This window comes from Balearica regulorum, chromosome 1 (assembly GCF_011004875.1).
Source record: "Balearica regulorum gibbericeps isolate bBalReg1 chromosome 1, bBalReg1.pri, whole genome shotgun sequence".
Lineage (NCBI taxonomy): Eukaryota > Metazoa > Chordata > Aves > Gruiformes > Gruidae > Balearica > Balearica regulorum.
Genome location: NC_046184.1, coordinates 43,198,089 through 43,217,774, shown reverse-complemented (window position 1 = coordinate 43,217,774; position 19,686 = coordinate 43,198,089). Strand labels below are relative to the sequence as shown.

At 39.0% G+C, this 19,686-nt stretch overlaps 1 protein-coding gene across 3 annotated transcripts in view; it reads right to left on the bottom strand.

Moving 5' to 3' along the window:
• Positions 1 to 19,686, bottom strand: part of NAV3 (neuron navigator 3) — a 560,419-nt gene that overhangs the window by 313,804 nt on the left and 226,929 nt on the right. The gene's annotated exons all lie outside the window — the stretch shown is intronic.

Here is a 19,686-nt window from a genome sequence, read left to right as displayed (position 1 = left end):
TGTAAAATGCAATATACTGGTTTTTGATAAGACAGCAGCTATCTCGTGGGATAAGAATGACGGAGTGTTTTCTGGCATGGCCTAGAGATTTTAAATTTTTTTTTTCCGTAATTGTGATGTCAAAACCTGATAGAGATTTAGGGCAGAACTTCAGCAACTGCTCATTAATGAAAAAACTCCACCTGCACATCTAATTAATGACTGTCAACAGAGTAGGTAAAATGAAAAATAAATATTTTATTCACCTACATAATCACAACAGGTCGAAACAACAATTTTCCTAACACTCATGAGCTTACCTTGCAAAGCTTGGGCCTAAGTTCATGAAAAAAAGATTTTTAAACGTTAAATGTCTTATATCCTAATTTTACACAGGAGAATCCTTATGGCTTTAGCAGAGTTCAGGAGTCTAGAAGGCTCAGCTGCTCAGTTCACTATAAAAACGATTGTGCGAATCAATTTCTAACACCTGGTTTATTTAGGTGGTTCTTATACTCCACATTTAGGAAAGCAACCCTCCTGAGAAATAAGTGTGTCCAAAGCAAAGAAAACCTATAATTACTTCTGTGCCCTCAGCTGTATCAGAATGCATCTCCTGCAGGTTTAAAATTCATGAGAAGAAGAAAGATCAGAAGAATGATCTGCAGCCTGAAGTCATTTCTCAGCTGGGAATTTCCTGGAAAATTGTGCTACTCCATGCACATGAAAATAACAAAAACATGTGTATGTGTGTGTGTACGGATGCAGAGGGCTCTGAGCACTGTTTATGTGCAAAAGGGGGTTATGTTAATTCCTGAATATTACTTAAGTTTAAATCAAATAACACCTATTACAAACTGGCCTCTACAGGTAGCTATAATCCCATGGCTAAAGCTTAGGTCTAGGAGAAAGGAAATTCCTGTTATTTCCTACCCCGAGTCTGAACCTTCCTGGCTCTGTGGTTGATGCTTCAGCTTGTGAACACATGCTATGGCTGTCCATAGGTCCAGCAGGAGTACTCCAATGGGAAGACAGGAAGGATGGTCCAGCTTTGTGTCTTCCGTGCAATTACCAAGAAAATATCTAAGTGCAATATTTAATAGAAGTCTGTATTTAATAAGGCAAGCTCCTTATGGCCAGGTGCTTCCCAACAGAACATTTTATAGCAGCTTGTGTAAGTTGGTGACCAGGATAAATTTTCAGGGACTCAAGACTCTCTTTTCCAAAATATCTCATTCAAGCTTTACCCTCTTCATTGTCTCTCTCTTTAATTTCCACCTTGCAAACCCCCACACGGATGTCAGGTTAGAAGTGCTAAAAGCCTACTTTAATAGATGACTATCATCATGTACAGCTGGAATGGGAAGCTGAAGTCACGCAAAGAGGAGAGATAGAATTCTACCCAGGAGAACAGGAGATTTCATTCAGTTTGTTAGTGAAACTAATACAGTGACATAGGGGTCATAGCAAAGGACGTAGTAAAGAACCAGGAATAGCATTGCCTACCAGATCAGGCTCTTCGCTAAATGATATACTACTTTGTCTAATTCTCATTTTAAAAATTCACGTGAACCCTCCATTCAAATTTCCTGGGTGTTTATACACAGGTTGAGTTTGATTTGATCACATTTGCCTAAATCATGCAGTTGGGTTTGCACAGACACAGCTGCACAACTGGCTTGAAATGGCTGGATCATCTAGGCAGAGTACACTGTAGATGATTTCCACAAGGGGCTTTTACAGCTACCTACCTGCTAGTTGTGCTTTTAAAAATCTTCTCTCTAGTTGCAAAAACCTTCAGGTGAACTCAGTTTGCTTCATACTTAAAAACTTGTAGCCTGATACAAATTTTGGGACTTAAAAAGTATCTCAAGCTTTTTAAAAAAGAGAGATATATGTGTAGAGACACATATATCATAAAAAGCTCTGGTAAATACACATGGCATGATGTGTCACTGAAATTTCAACATTACATGCTCTTCTTCCCCTACACCAAAAAAAAAAAAAAAATTCTCCCATGTTTTGTGATTTATCATCGGCAAGAGACTGGAGGAAATATTTTTCTTTCCTAACTAAAAATAAAAAAGAGATAGTTCATTAAGTTGCATTTGGCTGTGTTTATATGCTGCTGACAAAACACATAGAACATGTAGATAGGATAATGCACTGTTCAGTTTGTGTTACTTGATGGAAGACGTGGTGGATAACTTGTTTATGGATAACCTCCACTATGAAATTCTTTTCCTGCTATTTAGTGTGGCCAGATCTGCAATATTTTTCATTTAGAGAAAATTTTATGAGCCAAGAGTCATGTCAGCTGTGGAAAGGATACTTGCAGCATCTAGAGATGGAGAACTGCATAACAGACAAATAAATCATCTGATAAACACTGGATACAAAATTGTAGCAAGGGGCCTCAGGGAGATCCTCGTATCCCTTCTGCATATCATTGGTTTTCATGGTTTAATGGCAAAATGTGACCCAATACCCAAGTTTCTAGAGAGACTTAGATTTTAATGTATTTCAGTAGTTTTTATCTGATCAAAAGGAAAGGGAATGGAAGAGAAGAGAAGGGAGGGGATCGGAAAGGAAAGGAAAGGGTCAAACTCTTAATTCAATCACCTGCATGTAAGCATTCCCTTATTAAATGGTGGGGCTGTGAAAATTATATGCATTTCTTCCAATAACTTACAGCAGTTTGTTTTCTCCAGTTTTGCATATAGAAAACATTCAGTTTTCACAGTACTAAAAAACTGAACTGCAATATTTATTCAAAAATGAATCCTCCAAGTAATTTTTTAATAAAAATGGGACTAGTTTCTTTTTTTCAGCAAGACAAATCCAAAGCAAAAATTCCATATCTTGGCAAATTGACGAGAAAGTTTTGTGCAGTTCTTTTAGAAATTATCTTCCATTTTAAGGATAAGGTGTCTGAGAATGTGTTCAAGGGCACCTGAAGATGGAATTGCCTGTAGATTTGTATTCCCTAATTTGTTGGGCAGTAAAAAGCCTCTGTATTAGCAACCATATACTTTGTGCTGAGAGTAAGAAACAAATGGCTTAATCTGAAGAACAATGTACTGAGGGGATTGCAACATCAAATGCAAAAGAGTGGAAAATGGGATGGAGCAATCAGGAAGAAAAGTCTCGGATGACAGTCCGGCATTTGATGCTTTAGATCTTTTAGAAATTCTGATTGACAGAACTTGAGCATTCTTAGAAAATCAAGTTGAGGCTAAAATTACCACGAGTATTAAGAATTTTGGCTGATGAAGACATTTTGATCTCATGGTGTCCCTGGAACTATTTGTCTGTCCTTTTTCTAACAAAAAATGTTAAATGTGCTCAGCACAAAGTAATGTGACACAGTTCTCACGACGAAGTCTGGGGAAAGGGGAATAAAGGAGTCACCATAATGAATGTGACATAGTGTGAGGGCTGAGCATGACAGGATCCTAACGAAGGCTAAGGCAAAGGAGGACACAATATAAACACAATCTAACTGGTTTTGGATGAGAGCCCAGTGATGCAGGCAAGGAGAAAGGAATGTGTCTCAGTGAAAAAAAGAGTCTATGGCCAAGGCCATCACAGCTGCACTCCTGTTTCTCAACTAAGCTCTGAGAACAGCATAAAAACAAAAGTTCATTTTATATAGCTGAAGATCATCTTGGATGGGATTAAGAGAAAAAAAAAAAACACAAGGAAATTGAGAGCAACAAAGCAGACGTCTAATACATTGGGGAGTTCACTTGACTTCAGCATCATCTGACTTGTGCTTAAAGCCTTATCCTCTTTATTTTTTTAATTGATCCTTATTAAGCAAAATTCAATTTTGTTATTCTTATAAGTGATGATGGAAATGCCTAGTCATATAATGTGGCTATCATAAATCTGCTATTTAGTTCATATATGGAAACCTTACAGAAACGGATATGTCAAAAAAGGAAATGCTTTAATAAGTTATGCTATGCAACTATAGCTTGTATGTGATTTTTGCAATGAACTGTACATGGTAATCCTGAAGAAATAGAAGCAGCAAAGCATTTGTGGGCCTTTTTGTTGGAAAAAAAAATCTAAATTACTCTTTCAAATATGTCACTCTCTATCTTAACATTAAAATAATAACATTTTGTATTAGTACCCTTTTACTGCTGTGTATCATTACAAAAATTAGCCATTTCAGTACTTTTCGATGCAGGCAATGAAACACCGCTTTTACAGATGAAAACCCCAAATTAACAGACATTACTGATACCAAATGTGAGATTTCCAGAGCCAGAATTATAATTAGCAGAGTGATGCCTTCCAGGTCTCTTTCCTCAGGCTTTTCAGGCATGCTCCTCCCGGTTGCAGTGCACAGAAATGAATGAGGATTGTCAACTGTATGCCTGTATTCTTTATCACCCTGATTCAAATACTGGAAAATCATACCCCACATGTCATAAGCACTGTTTAGCTATGTTCTTACTTACAAGGGAGACCTCTTTCCTTTATTCATAGTGCAGACTGTACCTGACTGAAAATTTTGATAAAAATAGGAAAAAAATTGGTACACTACTAAATGAAGTTTTGCTTTTCCAACAGATCCAAACCTGCTGTTATACTTAGGTCCAGATATTAAATCTGGTACAGCTAGTACTAGGATCTCTTGTGTGTTTTGCTTTGAAAATTTCAGAAAAACACTAGCTCCAAGTGTCAGTAGGAGTGAAAGTGGCATGACATTCACCATCAAACATCACAACAGCAAGGATACAGAGACACCCGGAGACCCACATTTACATGTCAAGGCCAAATAGCGGAGTACTTGATCTACCTCTTATTAGGGCTTAGGTTAGTTGTTCAAATTGTTTGATTAAAATACCTTTTTTATTTACCAAGTATAGAACCATCTGCCTTAAATCCCAAGCTGACACTCTTCGTTACCATCTGAACTGAGCTGCTCTAACAAATAGAAAGCTATGCTCTCTGTGCTTTCTCCCCCTGTCTAAAGGCAGAAATTCCACTTCAGATCCAGGCAAGGAAAGGAAGGGGAAGAGGCTCTGTGACAAAGCAGTACAGGCTGCAGAACTCAAGCCACCTCTGTTCTCCACATCCTACTTCTCTCATCCACGCTGATATACAGATGCCACTCAAGAGCTCAAACACAGCAACTTACCTCTGCGAGGCTAAGACAATATGAGGTAAAACAACAGCCTCGTGCTGCTTATAACTTTCTGCTACTTCTCCTAGGGCAAAAATGATCAAATAAAAGGAAGAAAGAGAAAGGTAAGTGATTAAGGACAAGCTTGCAATACTCTACAATGCAATGAATGGTCAGTGAACTCATAGTGATTTCAGTAGTGGTCAAGAGCTGTGAAAAGCCAAAGGATGCTGCTTTCTCAGCCTGTTGTCAGAGGAACGTTAGCAGATGCTGTGTGAGATTGCAGTGACATCCACTACAAACAGACTGCACAACCATGACCAGATAACAGGTCCCCAAGGGCCTCAGGATGTAAGTAAGCTCACAGTTTCATCCACAGAAATTTTGTCTATTCTCTTTAAAGACTGCTTTCAATATCAATAGCTAAGACTGCATAATGTAAAATATTATATAGTAATTTCCTTTCTCTCCAGGGTGAATAAATAAATAAATTATATTTACAATACAAGGTAAAACATGGGGAGCTTTTGTGCTTCCAAGTCTATCAGTTCCCTGTCATCCACTCTTTCAAATCTGTTATGCTTCACACTGATTTGGCATCTAAAGTTTGTTCTTAGAAGGAAGGAAGTGAAGAAAAGATGGAAAAAAAAGAAAAGAGGGAAATAAAGAAAAGATGGAAATAAAGAACAGATGGAAATAAAAGACAAAAAGAATAAATAAAGAAGAGAGGGAAGGGGAGGGGAGGGAAAAAGAAAAAGGGGAGAAAGGAAAAGAAACCTTCTCAATGGCAGTCATCATGATCTAATGAGTATTTACATAAGAACTTGTTATTACCATTGCTACTGGGCAGACCTGCATGTGATTATGTTTTAGCAACTGGAACTTATTTTTTTCCACTTTCACATATTTCCAGATTGCTCAAAGACACCAAAGCCATTTAGATTAGGAAAAAGAGTAAAAAAAAGGGTTGGTACAGCTCTCTGATGGAACACCCTCTTCAAAATAAACTGCTGCTTCCCCAACTTTTAACTTCCATATTCCTGATGACAGACTTCCCAGTATACTCCACAAGACAGACTGACCCCAGAAAATATTCAACCATCAGGTAAATATTTGTGTTGGTTTTGGCTGAGACAGAGTTAATTTTCTTCACAGCAGCTAGCATGGGGCTATGTTTTGGATTTGTGCTGAAAACAGTGTTGATAATATAGAGATGTTTTTGTTATACAGAGATGTTTTTGTTATATAGAGATGTTTTTGTTGTTGTTGAGCAGTGTTTACACAGAGTCAAGGCCTTTTCTGCTTCTCACCCCACCAGCGAGGAGGCTGGGGATGCACAAGGAGTTGGGAGGGGACACAGCCGGGACAGCTGACCTCAACTGACCAAAGGGATATTCCATACCATATGATGTCACGCTCAGCATATAAAGCTGGGGGATGACGGAGGAAGCAGGGTAATGTTTGGAGTGATGACATTTGTCTTCCCAAGTAACCATTAGGTGTGATGTAGCCCTGCTTTCCTGGAGATGGCTGAACACCTGCCTGCCCATGGTAAGTAGTGAATGAATTCCTTGTTTTGCTTTGCTAGTGTGTGCACCTTTTGCTTTACTTATTAAACTGTCTTTATCTCAACCCATGAGTTTTACTCTTCCAGTTCTCTCCCCATCCTGCCAGGGGGGGAATGAGCAAGTGGCTGCATCGTGCTTAGCTGACGGCTGAGTTTAAACCACGACAATATTCTAGCATTGTCTCTTATCTCCCCCCTTCCCCATACAAGGAAAATAGAAAAGCTCACTCCATACAACAGAAGCCACACTCAATCTCAAATGAAGGAGTTACCTCCTAGCTTTTATGTCAGAATGGATTTTGTTTCATGTTTTACACCAGAGGGAGACACTATGCCAAGTTTAAATTAAGAACAAAAGTCCAAGTAATGGTGCATCACTTGTGGTTTTGGCAGTGGTAAAAAAAAGAAAAGATAGCCTCAAGGAAAACATACCTTTTATGGAAACCAAATATAGACCACAACTGGCAAAGAGAAAACTGCATGGACAAACAAAACTGCTGGATAAACAAATCAAAATTACACAGGAAGCTGACACTCATTCTTTACAGTGGAAAACCAAAGATAAAAATGAGTCATATATTTTATATTTTTGGACAAGGCAAACTTCCATCTGTCTGGCAGTATATGATTTATATTCTCAAATAAGTCTAATATTTCCAATATTACCCCCAAATAACTAACCAAATAATCAAGCAGACAGATCATTTAAAATAGTTGATGTCATGGAAAAGCTGACTGCTTTGTGGATAGTAGGAAAATGGCTGGCCTTGAGCTGCAATATGCATTTTAGATGATTGAATGATTAGAATATATATATAAAAAGTGAGTGACAAAGAAAGAGAGGAAGGGAAGGGAGGAAGGGAGGGAGAGAAAAGAAGAGGAAAGAAGAAAGAGGAAGAAAGGAAGAGAAAGAAAGGAAGACAGAGAAAGAAGAAAGAGGGAGAGTGAGAGAAAGAAAGAAAAAGGGAAAATTCCTAATAAGCTCTAGGTACATTGGACACCGAGTTTCTTCTTAGGAAGGTACCAACAGTTCTAAAGGAAATTACTTTTTTCCAGAGAATTTTAAATATTTGTGCCTGCTTTCACTTTTCTTATTTTTCTCCTGGAAGATTTTCTTCCTGTTTTTTTGCATATAAAGTGCCATTTATAAACACTACTACTCATTTGTCTGGAACAAGTGTAATCACATCAAATTCAACAGTAAGAAGAAGGTCTGTACCATAAAATGGGTCAGGAGAACCGAAACAGTCAAGCACCAACACATCCTGCTTCACATCTCTGACAGTCTTTACACCTCTGAAAGCCCTAGCAGATCTTGTAGTAATTTATTTTTATGTATTCCCAAGTATATAACCCCCATTATCTTCCCGTTGTCTTCCTCATTCCTTTGCCAGAGGTTATCACACCTGTGGAAGAACAGCCAGAAACAAACGTGCACCTGCATCTCAGCTACCCTAGCTCACAGGTAGGTGCAGGAGTTGAACCATGAGTGAAAGGGGGCAATGAATCGCAATGGCTCGCGGGGAAAAACACAACAGTTTTTCACAGCTCTGCTATGAGCACAGTAAAGCCTTTAGGGACAGAAGGATATTATGTCCATTTCAAATGGAAGAAGGTAATAAATATTACTTCCACAACTAATTCCTCATGAGTCAGGCCCCTACATGTCCAGTAATGTCACTTTTCCTTTCAGGAGATGACTCCCAAGCCTTCATTCCCTACACAGGAGAAAAACTAAGCAGGTTACTTTGGAATTTTATCATTGTAAAAGATTGAACATGCTCTCCTCTACCACAGTAAACTCAAGGCTACCTACAAGAGTCTACTAATTTGGAAGATTCTTCTCACTGGGCTAAATTTAGAGCTGAGGCACAAAGTAGTGTGAAAAATAATCCTGTATATTTAAGTTAGGACTCTCTTAAATAAACTCCTGCTCATCTAGTGATATGCTGGTGCTATATTTCATGAAAATGCTGAGAAGTCATGGTGAGTCTGCAAAGGGATAGACAAGAGCAGGTAGAATTTGTCTGTAAATAGCACATATGTAGCTAAAGTAATTTCATCACCATTTTTTTTGAGACACAAATCCTGTCTTCCCATTCACCATCACACATAGAAACAACACTTACTAAATGTATTTTACTGTTGAGTGAAAAAGAAGAATGCAATTAAATAACACACATAGGTACCAAATTAAATAGAGATACTTTACACACCCCTTTAAAATCTGCTTATAGCAGAAGCTCTGTCACCTTTTAGTAAGGGAACTATGATTCATATTAGCTGAGACAGTAGGTCCCAGCTGAACATGTGAGTAATAGTATATTTTGGTATGAAATAGGCTGAGTAAGATCTTTGTACTCTAGGAAGCAGAAATATATGCAATGATTCATAACATTTTTGTACAGTGCAGTGGGCATTCATACATCAAAGTTCTCTCTCACTGCTGTAGCAACAAGGCAGAACAGAAAAAATAAGTAACAACTCCTAAATAGTTTGCAATAGCTTAGGAGGAAAAAAAGACCAAAAGATTTTTAAAAAAGCCTTGACATGAACAGTTGCATTTCCAGAACTTGGGGAGGCAGGAAAGAAAGAGAGGCAAAAAAATGTGTCATTTCTTTTTAATTCCCTAAATCCAATAGTAAGTGCCATGTTGGTATCATGGTCCCAGTGTGGTTTGTGGACTGCCCTGCTGGTCTGGGGCACCTTTGATCTGCTGAGCAGCTACATGCACCACATGGAGAATTGGCTGGGTGCTGCAATGTCCCTCAAGACATGCCACTTGCTAGGGTGCTGATCCCCAGAGCCCCACTCTGCTGTGTCTGTCCACTTTGTTACCTCCCTTCTTGCATCACTTAGTACAGCAGAAGCATTCCCTCTCAGGTTGCAGAGCCACCAGCAATTCACACATTGGAGAAGAAGAAACACGACTATGAAAATCTCCCAGTTAAATCAACATACAACCACCTCCCCAGTCAGGAGATCACAGAACGGCAGGGGTTGGAAGGGACCTCTGGAGACCATCTGGTCCAACCCCCCTCCTAAAGCAGGATCACCTAGAGCAGGTTGCACAGGATCGCGTCAAGGTGGGTTTTGAATATCTCCAGAGAAGGAGACTCCACAACTGCTCTGGGCAGCCTGTTCCAGTGCTCGGTCACCCTCAAAGTGATGAAGTTTTCCCTCATATTCTGGTGGAACTTCCTGTGTTCCAGTTTGTGCCCATTGCCCCTTGTCCTGTCACTGGGCACCATAGAGAAGAGTCTGGCCCCATCCTCTTGACACCTGCCCTTTAGATATTTATAAGCATTGATGAGAGCCCCTCTCAGTCTTCTCTTCTCCAGGCTAAACAGACCCAGCTCTCTCAGCCTTTCCTCATAAGAGGGATGCTCCAGTCCCCTAATCATCTTTGTAGCCCTGTGCTGGACTCTCACCAGTAGTTCGTCTTTTTTGAACTGGGGAGTCCAGAACTGGACACATCATCCAGATGTGACCTCACCAGGGCAGAGCAGAGGTGGAGGATAACCTCCCTCGACCTGCTGGCCACACTCTTCTTAATGCACCCCAGGATACCATTGGCCTTCTTGTCCACAAGGGCACATTGCTGGTTCATGGAGAGCTTGTTGTACACCAGGACTCCCAGGTCCTTCTCTGCAGAGCTGCTTCCCAGCAGGTCAACCCCTAACCTGTACTGGTGCATGGGGTTATTCCTCCCTAGGTGGAGGACCCTACACTTGCCTATGTTGAATTACATTACGTTCGTCTCCACCCAACTCTCCAGCCTGTCCAGGTCTTCCTGAATGGCAGTGCAGCCTTCTGGTGTATGAGCCACTCCTTCCAGTTTTGTATCGTCAGCAAACTTGCTACACTCTGTCCCTTCATCCAGGTCACTGATGAGTATGTTGAACAAGACTGGACCCAGCACTGACCCCTGGGGCACATCGCTAGCTACAGGCCTCCAAATGGACTCTGCATCGCTTACACAACCCTCTGAGCCCTGCCATTCAGCCAGTTCTCAGTCTACCTCACTGTCCACTCATGCAACACACACTTCCTAAGCTTGCCTATGAGGATGTTAAGGGACACAGAATCAAAAGCCTTGCTGAAGTCAAGTTAGTAAACAAATTAAGTTGACAAAATACAGACTACTAAATATATTTTGAAGATGATATTCTATGATGTTAGGACAAGAGGAAATGGCCTCAAGTTGTGCCAGGGGAGGTTTAGATTGGATGTTAGGAAAAATTCCTTCACCGAAGCATTGGAACAGGCTGCCCAGGGAAGTGGTTGAGTCACCATCCCTTGGCAGTGCTAGGTTAATGGCTGGACTTGATGATCTTAAAGGTCTTTTCCAACCTAAATGATTCTATGATTCTATGTTCATTTTTATTATAAGCCAGAAATAATTTTCAGAGATATAAAATTAACATATAGTCATCTGTATTCATTCATTCTCAGTTTAAGATTTGCTCCTATTAAGTTTTATTTGAGGATTATGCCAAGCATTAAGACGGCATTGTACTTATGAGCATTAAGTGTATAAAGTATTTTGACAAATTTCTTTTTAGGAAACACACCAAGAATGGAAGCACCACCTCTTTAAGGATCACAATAGTCAAAGGGAAGTCTCTTGAAGATAGCCTGTTCAGGTCCAACCTGAACAAAGACAGATACGGACCTCACAGTACGAGCACACCATAGCTCTTACTTTCTCAGTCAAATATTGGCCTGATCATGTGCACTGACTTAATTTGGCTTTAAATGGGCAGCTTATAGCTATGAAAAAGAGAGGTGAGACATCTGTTCAAACCTTGATGACCCATCAAACGGCTGTGATTATGGTAACCCATTTTGCAAATACAGGTTATCCTAAAGTATCCATTTACTGCTGAGCAAAATGTCAGTGGGGGGCTGGCTCAAAGCTGCAGCACATAGTGGACACCACTCAGTTACTCCCTGGCAGAGCTCTAGTGTTAATATTTACTATAAAAATGGCTCAAGGTTTTACACCAGCTATATAAAAAACTGAGCTCCTGATGGGTAATTAAGTATCCAAGCCCAGTGCCCTTTGACATAGCTAACTTTGTATTTTACCTGGGGATATGTAGAAAATAGCCTAATCTCTAACGTATTGCCATAAAAAAAAGTATATGCAGAGAGTTACTAGTCAAGTCAATATCCAAGGGACAAGCGTTCTCTCTCCACTGTCAGATGGCTCTGTTCCAGGGGCAAATCCAGAGCACATCTAAGATAAAAGGCAGATAACACAGTTTATGTTAGGTAACTCACGTAGTGATCACACAACATGCATCCAAATACTTGTGGGAACTCTCCCACTTTCTCTTTTAGGTTCTGCTTCAGTTTGAAGAAATAACTTCATATTCATTTTTGGACTAGAGTCATTCTGTTCATGTCCTGGGCCCCATGAACATTGAATTATGACTACAAAGCAGGAAAGCTTTAGCAGAAGGAAGAGGCCTATCTGTCTGATAGTTAGGTTTAAAAATCCTAGTTAGGCAAAGTAGTACAACCTTAAACTCCGTTATCTTCCTCAGGGCTGCTGGCTATTCTGGGGCATTTGCTTTTTCATTCTGAGACAAGAAAATCAGTGCTTAATACCAGAAGAGGATATCAGGCAGAAAGAACCTCCCATTTTACCCTCTTCTCTATTGAATTTAATTCGCAGGTAGCTTAAATACTCTTCTGAGGATTCTCTGCTTACATACTCGCTCACGCATTGCAGAAGTGTAAACTGGGGGTAAGGATTGCTCCTACCAAGGGCAATAGCCTAGGAAGAAGAGTCATATGCATTGCCATGAATCCTTGTATTTTTAACCTTTCTGTCAGCACCAGCAAGACTTGGTGGGGCACAGCTCCACTGGACGCATCACACCATACATACCACACCCTCATTCTCTACACTGGTCTATAGACTCACATTTAACTAGCTGTACTAGATGCTGGGCCAGTTTATCACCACATAGAGCTATTCCAGGTTTCAGTTAACTGAGCAAAAGTAAACATCCTATATATAAACAACGACTGGGTCTTGGAGTTATAGATCTCTCTCAGTCTTGCTCTTGAAAGCATACGTGATAAGACAGCTACTTTTAGCAATGAGTGTAATATTCAAACGGCAAAGTCCTGCGAGAGTGAAGCAGACACGAGACACGCAGTATCAGTCACGAATCCTCTCTTACAAGATATTGTATTGAAATACTTTTCTGAGTTACTGTACAGAAAGGAAAAAGGTGCCTACACAGACTATAGTCTCCAGCAACTATAGCAGCGGGCTGTCATCAAAATGGCTGTTACAATACAATACAATAAAGTTATAAAGGTCTATAGTAAAAAGAGGTGGGGAAGAAGTCATTCTTTCTTACCACTGCTATGCAGACTACCAAATCAAGTAGTGACTTTCTGCATTCTCCAGGAATATTTTTCTATCTTTGTATAGCTACTGTTGGGTTTCAAAATGCACAAAGAGAAGGCACTTTGGTCTTCAGACAGCCTGTTTCACAGATGACAGAATTCAAAAGTTCACTCTCAAGTCTCCACTGATCATTAAAACAGAGGTGGGATAAGGGAGGAAGAACAACAGTATAATGGGCAGCCTGCCATGCCCAAGTCATCTCGTGTAATATGGTATGTATATATATCCTTCATCACATTTGGCTTGTAAACTCATTGCCAATTTTCTCTCTGTTTTTCATCAGCTCCTCCCACTGGGATCTAGGCAGTGCAGTAAGAGTTAACAGATGCAGCTGATTTTAAAATGTTTATATCCTTCCCATGACAGGAATGTTGTTTAAAAAAACCCCAACAAAACCACAATACATTTTTATGAAGGTGGATAAGGTGGAAACAACATTCTTGTCATGTCAACCTTGAGGGAGATGCTTAAAAAGAAAAGGACACGCAGACGTGCTATTAGAATTGCAGGGAGAGGGAGCATGGCTGCTTCTTTCACTCTCCTTTGAATTGTCACTACTCCATGACAGCCTTGACGTTTACCAGATGGAGTCAGATTTGTCTCATGCACACACATAAGCAGAGGCAGGCTTCAGCTAAGCCAATATTTTTCCTTTCAAAATATTGGCATTAACACCTTAGTTTTAAGTAAATAGAAGCATGAACTAAAAAGAGGAATTTGAATCTTCTCTGCAGCCACGCAACAGTGCTAAAGCTTTCTGATAAGCAAGGGGATATAAAGTGATTTGTAATATTTTAAAAAATCATTTAGAAGTCTGTAATAGACATCAAAAGCTGTTGCAACAAAGTAAAAGAAAGGATGGTTTTAGCAGGTGAATGACTAGCTTTGTAATCATCTTCAAACTATGACTGTAATTAGCCACTACTTCTGTTCAAACCTTAAATCTAAATTCAGTGTTGCAAAGAAAAAAGGGAAAAAGAGAAATCCTGAAGACTTATGAGTCTTACACATTTTGTTGGAATGCCTTTCCCTAATATCTATCCAAAATTAATAGGTACTCAAATATACTAAGTGCTTAACAATCATTTTGCAGAAAAAATAAATTTTGTTTGATGGTTTGTGTGAGTTTCATTTGCATGCAAATAAAATGGTGCCATGATATTTCTTCCAACAATATTTTTAAGTTAAACTATTGAAATTTCATGCTGCATTTATTTTACTTTCCACAGTTACCATACAAGTCAAGAAAAGCACTGAACTTTGTATTCAGATCAGTACTTACACATATGTACACATATGTGCACATATTGGTACTTGTCCCAGTGAAGGTGCTAGTTAGATGCTCAAACAATGAAATTAGATTATTCATTTGTTTAAAGATACAGAATTAAATATCTTACTAAAGTTTACATGAAAAATATCAGAATAAAACTGACTACTTTGGTAGTTAATGGTCTGATTTTAAGGGTGTTAAAATTTTCTATACTTTCTGTTCATAACTGGGCATCATCAACCATCTGAAAAACAAATTTATTTTTTTTAAATAAGGAAAGGAAATTGAATACAGCTTTTCTGGAAAAATTAATTCTATGCTTCTATTAATGTCAACAGTTACAAAAAAAATATTGGTTTAGTCTTCAATTATATTGATTTTCACATGGTAGGAATCAAATCAAATGCCATTTGTTTTTCTATATTTGTATCAGTATCCCAGAAAAAGAGAATAACAGATTGTCTATGAAATCAGAATGTCTTGGTGACCTTTCTCATCTCTTAAAATTCCCTGACTTTAGAGTAGAATGGCTTCCCTATAAATTTTCTCAGAATAACTATTGTTCATGGAATAAAAAGGAAAGTAATACAAGTAATTACAAGTAATCCTACATATTAATGTTGCAGAACCATGAATAAAGCTGTTGCTAAAGCTCCCCTTTTCAATCAAATCAGATTCTGGCTCTCATTGCTATTAGCAAAACTTAGTAGAAATAAAAAGGTTCCTTTACACAATAGTACTACAGCAACCTCTTTGATGACATTACCTATTTCCATTTTATTTAAAATTTATTCCTCTGGAATGAAGAGAAAACCAAGAAAAAACCAAGACAGGTATTTATTTGTGTTGCTGAAAACAGTAAGAAAAAATAGAAAAAAACCCGTTATTTTGAACGGTAGGTCTACCAAGTCAATCATTCACTAAGGGGGCTTAATTTGTTATTGCTGGGATTTGTTTGAGAAAGCTGCAAGGGACCTAAAATATATTTTAATAGAAACATTTAAAAGGGCAATGATTGCCTCTGCAAAGTAATGACATTTCAAAGATGCATCAGGAAAGTAAGCATCCATAAAAATCACAGCAAACATACAAATCTCATCTTGCAGAAATATTGCCAGAGTTTTCTCTAGAGGCAAGAATACATAGAGACCTGGAAAAGCTCTAAATGGTGCAAGGGACTTAGTATTCTTTTCTTTTTTGCTTCATTTTTAGTGATTTCTCCCCATATCAAAAAAGAATCTATTTTGAACCTAAAATTGCTGTCTATTAAGCAAACAATGAGAACAAAAGCGTACTGCAATTCTGAAAACAAAACACTATAAATGTACATGTGCAATGCAAAGAAAGGAAAAAGACATCCTTTATATCTACAATTTACTTTCATACATGTATACAATGTACAGGGAACTAGGGAGTAAAAAAGAAACATTATTTCTGTAAAAGAGTATTTCAAGTATAGCTAATCGTGTCCTGGGCTGCATCAAAAGAAGTGTGACCAGCAGGTTCAGGTAGGGGATTCTGCCCCTCTGCTCTGCTCTCATGAGACCCCACCTGGAGTACTGCGTCCAGCTCTGGGGGCCCCACTACAAGAAAGACACGGACCTGTTGGAGTGAGTCCAGAGGAGGGTCACACAGATGATCAGGGGGCTGGAGCACCTCTCCTATGAGGACAGGCTGACAAAGTTGGGGTTGTTCAGCCTGGAGAAGAGAAGGCTCCAGGGAGACCTTATTGCAGCCTTCCAGTACCTAAAAGGGGGCGTGCAGCAAAGCTGGAGAGGGACTGTTTACAAGGGCATGGAGTGATAGGACAAGGGGTAATGGCATTAGAGAAAAAAAATCTTCACTGTGAGGGTGGTGAGGCACTGGAACAGGTTGCCCAGAGAAGCTGTGGAGGCCCCCTCCCTGGAATTGTTCAAGGTCAGGTTGGATGAGGCTTTGGGCAACCTGGTCTAGTGGAGGGTGTCCCTGCCATGGCAGGGGGATTGGAACTAGGTGATCTTTAAGGTCCCTTCCAACCCAAACCATTCTGTGATTCTAAGATTACTTCTGTCTAACTCATCTCTGCTTCCCTTCCTCTAAGCTTGTCTGATCTCCATGTCTCTCACCAGTGGCTGGCTCACCGCTCCCTACTTCCTACTCATAACCAATCCAAACTCTACCAATCTCTTCTGCTGATTTCCAAACCTCCCCTTCATAATTTCCCAATACAGTTTGTTTTAGTCAGGTTGTCCAATCTTCCAGTCTCATTCTCTTCGTGTTCCCAACCCAAGTCTGCTCTCTCATCTTATCCCCCATCCAGCTTTCTACCTAAAGAAAACTCCTCCTTTAGCAGAGGAGGGCCATTGCTGAGAACTCAGGAATGATGTGTTGTCTGGTCTTAGATAGATAGTACCTTATCCTTCCTGGCCCCACAAAACACTGAAATTACAGGAAAATCCTGCTTTACCTGCCTAGAATGAAAAATACAGTCATTCTGTTCATGTGCAGCCTGGACACGTGCAAGCCTTTCAGAGAACAACAGGTACCAGTGAAGAAGAGTAGGCCATAGAAGTCTTTACTGAACATGCCTGATAGATGACAATCTTCAAAGGCTTATTAATCTCCCAGACCTGGACAGGTTTTCACAAGGACAAAAATATCATATGTTTGACACACAGGTCACACGGCTGCCATATTTTAAATTACTTCAAATGACGCATCACCAAAATTATTTCGACAGTACAGAAGAACATGAGTTTTCCACTTTTCTTCTAAATACATGAGCTGTCTTGACTGAAACTTTCAAAACCAGCTTCAGACAGAAGACCAGCAGGCAAAATTTAATTCAAATTAAGCACAACTTGGCTAAATTCTACCTCAACAGTACTTCAGTGTTCGCTGAGTGTCTGCATGTCTGCTGTCTTGAAAACATGTACTGCTGCCTCCCTCACTGCTCTAATGAAGAATATTCTGCCTTTGGTATCTGTCACTTTTTCCTCTTTTTCCCTGTTCTGCTTGTTAAAAGTTCAAAAGAGAAGATATGCTGTCATCAGCAGGAAACATGTAGAACCAGCTATTATACTCTAAGTAGAAACGTAAAGATGTTATGCTAGTTTCACACATTCATTTATCGATGTCTGTCGAGTAGCAATAGCTGCAAGGGAAGCACACCAACATCACCTGTTCAAAAGCAGAAATCTTGCTACTTATAAAAAAATTACCATTCACATCAACAAAACTTGGAAATTAAGGCCTTGACTTTTGGTTTATCTAAAATCTGTATGCATCTTTCAGATTACTGGTAACAAAAAGGATGGGTGAGATACTCTATTTAAAAAAAAACACAGATGAAAGACGAGTATTTCTTGATTCCCAGAGGATTTTGCATTTGACCATATTGGTGTACTGAAAGACTAATAATTCAATATCTATAAACAGCATTTAAAACCAGACCCATTCTCCCAAACATTTATGTGGACATCCACTTTGGGATGAATATCTAGACAGACAAGTCAAAACCAGGGAACAGAAAGGCTATGTTTTAGTACCAGGTAATAAATCAAGCTATTCAAAAATTAAATTGAACTGACTAAACATGCTGAGACAGCCACAAGGAGGAGATAGGGCATGAAATTACTGAGCTAAGAAATACATGGATTTTATCCTGCCAGTTATCAGCTCTGTAGAGCTTTCATAATGAAGAATCATATTGGTGAATGAAGGGAATTGAAAGAGGCAATGGCCTACAGTTGTTCTAAAATTTCACAGAATCACTGAATGATTGAGGTAGGAAGGGACCTCTGAAGATCATCTAGCCCAACTCCCCGCCCAAAGCAGGGTGACCTAGAGCAGGTTGCTCAGGGCCATGTACAGTCAGGTTTTGAATATCTCCATGGATGGTGACTCCAAAACTTCTCTGGGAAACCTGTTCCAGTGCGTGACCATCCTCATAGTATAAAACGTTACTTTATATTTGAATGGAATTAAAATGTGTAAATGATGCAAGCTGTAGTGGTTATTGATCACATTTTGATTTGGTTATCAATCACATCAATGTGTGCTTCATAAAAGCTACCACAAAACAAGACACTTAAGACAGCAAAATTGCAGATAATTATTGGAAAATGTAAAAAACTACAGTAGTCATATCTTAAGATAGGATAAGCACACACAGCCAATGCTATTACAGTGAATGATCTTTTGGACTTGGGTAATACCCATGAGAATAAAGAATTTCTGAATAAATTTTATTGCATTTAATGGACCAGGATTTGCTTTTTAGCAGCAAAAATCCAGTAGTTCCACACTGGCAATAGTTCCCTCTGCTATGAGTAAATTTGCTGCATCAGTCCAGTGAACTTTCCAGGCTTCATTCTAGTCTTCATAGAAGGTAAGTTAGTATACCTCATAACAGCAACAAACTCTATGAGCCCATGAATTTTAAAAAAGAATATTTAGTGATTCTAGTGTAGGAAGTGAAATTTAACTGAATACTGTATACAAATAAAATAAGAGTCTGGCATTTTGTTAACACCCAAGGAATATATTGTGGCTGAAATTCATCCTTCCATATCCAAAGTTGAAGTAATTGGCCTATAATTAACTAAAAGGCCACAGCTTCAGTTCAGTCTCTTGCTGGCTGTGTACTGAAATAGTGACTGTTGCCCCTTAGCAGGCAATTTGGATCAACATATTCCTGTTAACAACTTGGCACATCTGTAATCAACCCCAGCGTGCTGCTAAATCAGTGCCAGCATGGACTCACAGGTTGCCATATTCCATATGGATGCAGATGTTCCTTTCAGAGTAAACTGTGCTCTGTTCAGAAATTTCTGTGTGCAGGGAAAGCTGATGAAAACATTTTCTCTAAAAAAGCTTTCAAGGCTAAAAATATGGTTTAATTTAAGGTAGAATTCTAAGGAGAATATGATTGTTGCTGAAAACATTTGATTTTACTATAAGAAATGCAGTTTTATATCAGCTTTTCAGTTAAAATGCAATATAACTGTATCAAAGGTATATTCAAAATAACTACTTTTACTCAAAATGTGTTTAGCTGTGTTTTGAAGAAATAAACCAAAATCCAAATTAATTTGAATGGAAAAGGTCTTTTCATGTAATTTCTCTTAGACAGAGAAACTCACCCCCCCACTTAAATACCAAGGGTGTACAAGTTATAAAGAACACTGGGTAACTGAGGTGAGAAAAGAATTTAAATGACTGTTCTGGTTTCAGCTGAGCGAGAGTTAATTTTCTTCACAGTAGCTAGTATGGGGCTATGTTTTGGATTTGTGCTGAAAACAGTGTTGATAATATAG